The sequence below is a fragment of the Anguilla rostrata genome, chromosome 9 (assembly GCF_018555375.3).
Source record: "Anguilla rostrata isolate EN2019 chromosome 9, ASM1855537v3, whole genome shotgun sequence".
Classification (NCBI taxonomy): domain Eukaryota; kingdom Metazoa; phylum Chordata; class Actinopteri; order Anguilliformes; family Anguillidae; genus Anguilla; species Anguilla rostrata.
Window position 1 is genome coordinate 46,894,931 of NC_057941.1, and position 7,910 is coordinate 46,902,840.

Genomic DNA, 7,910 nt, shown 5'->3' on the forward strand with positions numbered 1-7,910 from the left:
CTGGTGCAAACTCATTTATAACAAACGCGTCGAAGGAAACTCCATTTTAACAGCCCTCGCGAAATAAAAATGGGGCAACACATGGCAGGATGTTAGATATGAAATGCAAAGGAAATTGAAAAAAATGACCAAATATAAAGCACTCTGCTGCGTTATGGAATACTGAATGTAAATCACTGCCAATTTTATGCATTGGATATTTTTTTTTATATAGTATCTGTAGTCAGTATTCAGCACGCCTTGCCTAAGAAATGCATCTCATATTATAATTTTAAGGGTTTCCAGTATATTTCGGTGTTGCACATCTACTATAACCACTGAACAAACAAATAACAAATAATGTGTGGTGTTGTTGCACATTACTGTGGCCAATTCTCAAGCCATATATACCCCCCCTCCCCCCCCCCACCCCCATGTGTTTGGATGTTCAATACTCCTTTGATATGTAATTTGAATACTTTGATATTCCATCCATTATATATACCCGCTTATCCTAGACAGGGTCGTGAGGGGTGCTGGAGCCTATCCCAGCATGCATTGGGCGAGAGGCAGGAATACACCCTGGACAGGCCGTCAGTCTATCGCAGGGCACCTACAACTTTCACTCACCATTCACTCACACACTCATGCCTGTGTGCATGAGGGGTCTCCAGTTAGCCTGTCTGCATGTCTTTGGACTGTGGGAGGAAACCGGAGTAGCCAGAGGAAGCCCATGCGGACACAGGGGGGACCTGCAAACTCCACACAGAAAGGCCAGGTCGGATTCGAACCCAGGACCTTCTTGCTATGAGTTGACAATGCTACCCTCTGCACCACCGCTCTACCCCTACTTTGATATTGATAACCTAAATTGTAATTTGAGGTACTTTGATATTGATATCCTAAATTGTAAGCTTCTTTTTGATATTTAAATTGTGCTTAAGGCTCCCTGTCACCTCAATAGCAGTCCTAGTTGTAGATGTCTACATTACAGGGATGGGAAGGAAGGCCGTGTATCCATGTTTCATACATCTGGAATCTCATTTCCACTGAGTTCATGAGCAGAAGCCTACATCAAGGGAAGAAAATGTCTCCATTGTACTTTAGGCGCTATTCATACAATATGCTGACAACTCAAAATTTGACAGCTGCAGCCATGTAATAAAAATAAATAAATATATAAATGCATGACTGATTTCATCTGATCTGATCTACTAGCCCTCACATATGTGTTCATCAATATTAAATCCTCCTCAGGAAACACTCAGGGGAAAGAAAACTTCACACTGGGGGGAAATCTTGTGGAGAACTTGAGTATACAGGAGAGCTACGCTCTACAGGAGAGCTTCACTATCAGGCCTGGTTTCATTAGTTCAAGATAAGCTAATAGGTAACAGACAGGTAATGGGATACCTACTGTATGAAAGAATATAATCATTGTGGTTGGGCAGTCAATGACCTGAGGCATTAGACTAGCTGGTAAAATAGACAGTCTGTACAATCTGATGATGACCATTAAACCTTTTCTTTCCCATTTCCTTTATAATACAGTGGAGGTATAATGTGTGATTAGATGGCTGACAAAGCCAATCTGGGCACATAACACTCTGTGGTACCCTGGACAGGATGTAGAGGTTCCCCGGGAAGAAACAGTTTGCACTGGTCTTGTGCTGTTGCCTTTGCACTATGGCACCCTGCGTTCTGTTTGTCTGCGATGCGGCTGCTCCCTCCTTTACTGTAAAAAAAAATATCAAGGTGGCTCTACTTAAAATATAGTCTTTGCCTAACTTTGCCCGAGTTAGGCAAAGACTGGATCTTTAGTTCCTCATTCTTCTTCTGTATGAAGAAGTGTGATGAACTGAAGATCCATTGTTTGCCTATCTCAGGATTTTAAGGCAGCCATGTTACTTGCTATTTTAAGTAGAGCCACCTTGACTTTTTTTTTTTTTTACAGTGTTGATCAGGTTGTGCCACAGTGGGCTAGCCTGTCCCAGGACTTCACAATGGGTATTCATCGACTCTGCTTGGCCGAAGCCGAAACGCGGTCCCGGCCAAATCATCCTCAGGAGCTTCGGCAGAGACGGCTCAGATGGCAGATTCCGTTTTTTTTGGCCCGCCGCTGGTAGACGATTCGGGGGTCTGGCGGCCAAACGGCAGGGGCTGGTGCGATAGCTGCCCGAAAAAAACCGTCGGTTTGGCAGGAAGAAGGGACTCCTCTCCATTCCCCACGCCGCGTGGCGTAGAAAGCCAAACAGCCGCGCTTGGCCTCGACGGCCCCTGTTGGTGGTTTCATTGTCCGCGTGAACAACACGGGACGGGGCGCTGCCAAGATGGCGGAACAATAGCCGAGCGCGTCTGACCTTCACGTAGGGTTTTTTTTTTTTTTTTTTTCCCAGGGACAGGTTTTCAACAGCCTGATCGAACAAAGCTCACATCTGCAAAGTTATGCATATCGAGTGAATGCTCTAAAGTGCTTATGCTTATGTCACTGTATGGAATTATTCAATGAACAATACAAGGACATATCAGGGCTTTACCGTCAGGAGTAATGTCGCCAATTTAACTTGCACGTAAAGAGGCCGTTTTGTCAACGCGACCAAACACGTTTATGCCGGAGCGAAAGCGGTTTGTTTGTTTGCCGTTTCCGCAATTAATTGTGTGATTGTTTTATTTCGTGATGCCATTAGTTCCCGCCAGCCCGTGAGTTGTTTCTCGGCGTTCCCACCAGCCACACTACACGTAGCAGAAGGTGTTTAATATGCATGCTTTTCGTTCGCTTTTATCCTGCTCATTATGTTGTCAATTAACTTGAATTATGAACTTATTTTGCTTGATAGAAAGTATTTAAAATTCAATTCAATTCAATATTTGGATCATAGAAGGCATTCATACTCTAATTATGTGCTGAAAGTAGAACTGTTTGTTGGCAGAAACTACTTGATATGATATACTGATACATCCTTGAAGATCCTTCCATTAACATTCTTATTTTTAGGTTGGCTACATCCACAGTAGAAAAGACCCTTTCGAATGACTTCAAAATCCAACCTTTTCCAGGGCTTAGATTGTTAAAGCTTTAGCAGCATAAAGCAAGTACTTATCAGCATATGGTTGCTATAATTGAATCCAGCCAGACATGACATAATTTGATTGAACCAGTTTCCTCTGGATTAGCAAAAGCACATTTTGTTTGGGTGTTGTGTCGAGTGTTTGAGTGTAGCAAACATTAGTTCTTCAGCTAACTAGCTAAGCTTGCTGAAAGCTGAGCTTGAGAAAGCTAGCTTGCCAGGGTGCAATAGACAACACTGTTATAAATATACCTATTACAGCCGCTGCACTATGTATTGAGTATTATTCAATTTAACTGTAATTTTGTGCCTATTGTAGATTTGGTACAGTTACCAGGGTAAGAAATTTGATAAAAATGTATCAAGCACTTTTGTTTTAATTTAGCTTGTTCTGCGAAACTAGATGTTGATGGGATTTCATCTACTTCTGCAAAACGGACACCATTATATGGATGCTTTCAAGCATCTAGCACACAGGCCACAGAAAAGATCCTTCTGAGCTCTATCGGTAATTGTGTGTGTGTGTTTACGGAGAGATGGCCATTGCAGGTGTCACGTGCTTTGTGTTATATTTATGTTAGCATGTTTTTTTGATATTGCTAGTTTCATGTGGAGACTGAGCACTTAAAATTATTTTAGAAAACAGGAAATGTGTCTATTTAATTATTATTCTATAAATATATTTTTAAGAACACACGATTCTATTAAAAGCACATATAAGCTGTTTTTTTCCATTACTTCTGCATTTATAATCTAGACACCCACAGATTCAACAAAGCAGAACTTAAAGTGGAGAGTACTGATCTTGAGTGTGTATGACAGCGCGGGTGAAATGGATGGGAAAAACAGCCCCCTGCTGGCTGTGGTGAGCATTGCGCCCCACGTCTGCGGGTTGCCATCAGAAGGCAGAGCCAGTTGCTCCACAGGCTGCATGTCCTCACGACCCAGGCCCCCCCACACCCACACACCCACACACACACACACACACACACACACACACACTCGCTGACTGGATAAGAAGCATAAGCTTCCTCTGCTACGCTTGGCATTCACAAAATGTCAGATAAATTCCCCCAAGACCCTCCGGGCTGTTAAATTAAGCACGACATGCAAAAAAAAAAAAAAAAAAACAGACCGCTAATGGAGAGAATTAACCAGAAGAAGAGGAGGGGGGAGGTTCATTTTCAGTTTGTTTTGTATGTTTGCTTTCAGCACCTTTTCAAAAAAAGAAAACAAATATTCCTGAGGGCTCCAAACATGCTATGTGATCTCTCCTGGAATGGGAAAGATGATAAGGTTCGAGGTAAATTACTAGTCGTCGGTGAATAGCGTTCCCGAAAGGTTCCGCGAAGCCCGTTTGTTAGCCGGGGCAAACTCCGTGTTCCCTAAGACAACGGCGTCACCGCGAGTCGTGACGTTTCTCCGGCACTTTCGTTTAAAAAAAAAAATGCACACATATGCGATCATTTATCGTGCATGTTTCCCGAGCGACAGTGACATTTGGCGGAGGGACGGGGGAAGGTTTTTTTTTGGGGGGGGGGGGGCTGGTTCCTCACGACAAGTGGGATCAGCTGTCACCTCCGGAGGCCCGTCCACCTCACGTCAGCGATGAAGATCGCTGCCGAATGACCGTGCCCCAACCGCACACCCCCCTGAAGGTGCGGAGAAGAAAGCCCCTTTGAAACAGGGAACGGCTAATCATTACACAGTCAGCTTTCAGAACTGACGGCGAGCGTAATCCTCCCGCGGTCTATCGAAACGCCACTGAGGCGCTCCGCTCTGAGCTCTTAATAAAACTGGGGGAGTTAAGTTCTGAGCTCCGGATTTATAAAATAGCCGCCCCCTTCCCTGTTGCAAGTAAAGCCAGAGTCTCTTCGCTCACTATCATTTCCCCAAGTTTCTGTAAGACCTTCCGGTACTCCTACCTGTTGAAAAGAGACAGAGAGAGCGCAATAACCAGAGAGCTGGAGAATAGCTTCCATTTCAAAATGGCACTCAGTGCTAGGATTCTGTGGAGGAGACACAAACACGCACACCCTCTAATTACCTTGGCCCGGGGATATTTAATAGTAACAGCTACCCGTCTAGTACATAACACATTAGCTTCTTGGCACCACCTGTTTGAATTGTCAGAAAATCATTTTATCGGTTCACACAGTTAGTTATTCAGTGATTTGCTTCCAGGCAATATACGTGCCAGTTTTAAAAAAAAATCTTTCACAAACACACCATCCATTTGGAACCATAATGCAATGTTTCATATTGAAGTCATCCCACAGTACTTAAGAAACAGATTGTCCTGGTTTTTCTTCAAACGTCCTTCAGTCAGAGTACAAGTGAATTCCATTTGAGCTCTCTGAAAGTGATGATTAAACAGTCATTTTGTCATTTCCCGTTCAGTTTTAAAAATGTATCCACAAATAAATATCGGTCATAGTTAAAATATTTTTGTTGCCCCAAAGCATAAATGTAACGGAATAGAATGTTACAAATGTCATTGTTTTAGCTAGTGCTTGGCATGCAATATCTAAATGTAGTTTGCACCTGTCTAAATTTACAAGAACGTGAAAGATTTTCACAAGATACACAGCAGTGTGTGGCTTCTTCTCTTAGTAAATTACTCTCTCTTAGTAAATTACTCCAAATGTTAATTGCCCCAGAGAAAATTAAACCCAGTACCAGGGACAACACAATATGTTTCCCTCTGGTATAAATATGGCTTTAATGAAGTCTAAGTAATTAATAAAGTCTAATAACGTAACTGAATAAATATACGTAATTAACGAAATCCTATTAATTATTAACGCACTTCATTACACTTCTTTTTTGAATCAATTAATATTTCAATCAAGTGTAATTAATATTTAAATTCTTTTTTTGTAATTGTCCTTAACAATTACAAGGACAATTACAAATCTCTCCAACATTTGATTGTTAGTTAAAGAGTACCATGGTGAATTTCACACTTCTCGGTTGTTTAATGTGCTATTTGCACAAGACATTGAAGAAACACAATGAGCAAAGTATTATATATGTCTGTTCTGTATTTTTGGAGAAATATGCGTTTTAAATTCATCGTCCTATTTTCAACCGGTTGAGAAAGTTGTCATTTTGCTACGTCACGAATACAGTAACCACTCCTATTTCCACGCCCCGTAAAGAAATCTGACAGGACACACGGTCCTGCTGTTCAGACAATGCAAATATTTGACTAACGTTAGGTTCACTTAAATTAGAGTGCCTTTAGATTATTTCTGCTTATATTCATTTAGCTAGCTAGCTAACGTTAGCTAGCTAGGAGGTTTGTTTTCATAAGGCAATGTTATCGATAACGTTAGCTTGCTAGTTTGCTTTTATGAGGACGTTATAGTTGTGCTTTTATCTTAACTTGGCTAGCTAGATAGCAAAAATTATAATTGGATATAAGTCAACGTCCTTACCTTAGCTATCTATCGATACTTGATATACTACTAAGCTTGCTAGCTTGTGAAAATTCAGTCTCCCAAAGAGAGCGCGTAGCATGGGGGTAGCTATGGTAACGGGGCACGGTCTGTCAATCATAGCTAACTGACAGTTCTCATTACCACGCCCAGACGGTTCGGGTGAATTTTTATAGTGGGAAATTTAGGCTTAGAAAAATACGTTTTAAAGTACATTGAAATGACTGAAGAATAAAAAAATTATGCACATTTGTTTTGTTATTGCCTGAAGACAACTGGGAAGTGTCACGTTCAACCACCATGGTACTCCTTTAAAACCGTAGCCCACATTATAGGTTCTGAAAAATCACATGTGAATAGCGATCAATCCAACGTCTATTAAGCTTTAATTAAAATGTGCAAAGACATTATTAAACAGTGAAAGATCATTAACTTGAGCAGCAGCGCAGCCACACGTATTCACGTTCGCAGAGTTGGGCTAAGTGGGCCAGAACTTGCCGAGGTGGGCATTTGCGGTTGGGTGTTCTGGTTCAGGGGAGGTAACCGGGTAGGCCAGGATGGTATTCGGGTGACTGTGGCTTCCCCCTCGGCCCACTCTTGAGGCTCGCCAATCGGCTATTTCGGTTTCCTCCGAAGCAGGTCTGCCCCTGCCATGTCGGGGTAGTTGATAACCTAATTCTACATTGCTGCCCTCATAGCCATTCACTGAAATGAGAAGTTACACGCATTACTTTCTATACATTAACGGAAAGTTATTTACGGTCGGCCATGTTTTTTTTTTTTTTTTCCTTTCGTTTTTTTATTTATTTTTTTATAAGGGGCAGTTGAAATGCACTACATGTTATTTATCTATTCATTATAAATCCAATACTTTGAGATTTCTCAGTACCACTTTAGGAAACGACAGAATTAGTCATGCATTAAAAATCAATTATTGGCTAATTCAAAGTGTGAAATTGAAATTTGACAGCTGAAAACCATCGGGGGGATCAAATGAATAGGTGGCATTACGCTGTCACTGAAACAAAGTTACCGGCTAATACTCAGCCCTTTTATTGGAGAGACAAGTGATTCAATTATGGCTCTGAATGTTTCTTAAGTTCAGCTTAATTGAACCTTTTCCCCTGAAAGTATTTTCTGAGCTATTCAGTGCCAAGTGGAGAGTAATTAATCTATAATGGTCGTCTATTAGGGGACCCTTAAAATGAAATACGATCTTCTTCAGTAGTTTGTCATGAGCACAGAGGATTTGAAAGCAGCGGTGAGATCTGAAGGATGAAGAGAAGACATATTAAAGAGTTCTGTTTATCCATAAATATAAAAAAGCACTCTGTGGCTGACATCTTACCATATAAAAAATGACACTACATGGACTTCAGAACTCCCCCTGAGAATTTTTGATCCTGCCAGTGCCCTAGTCATT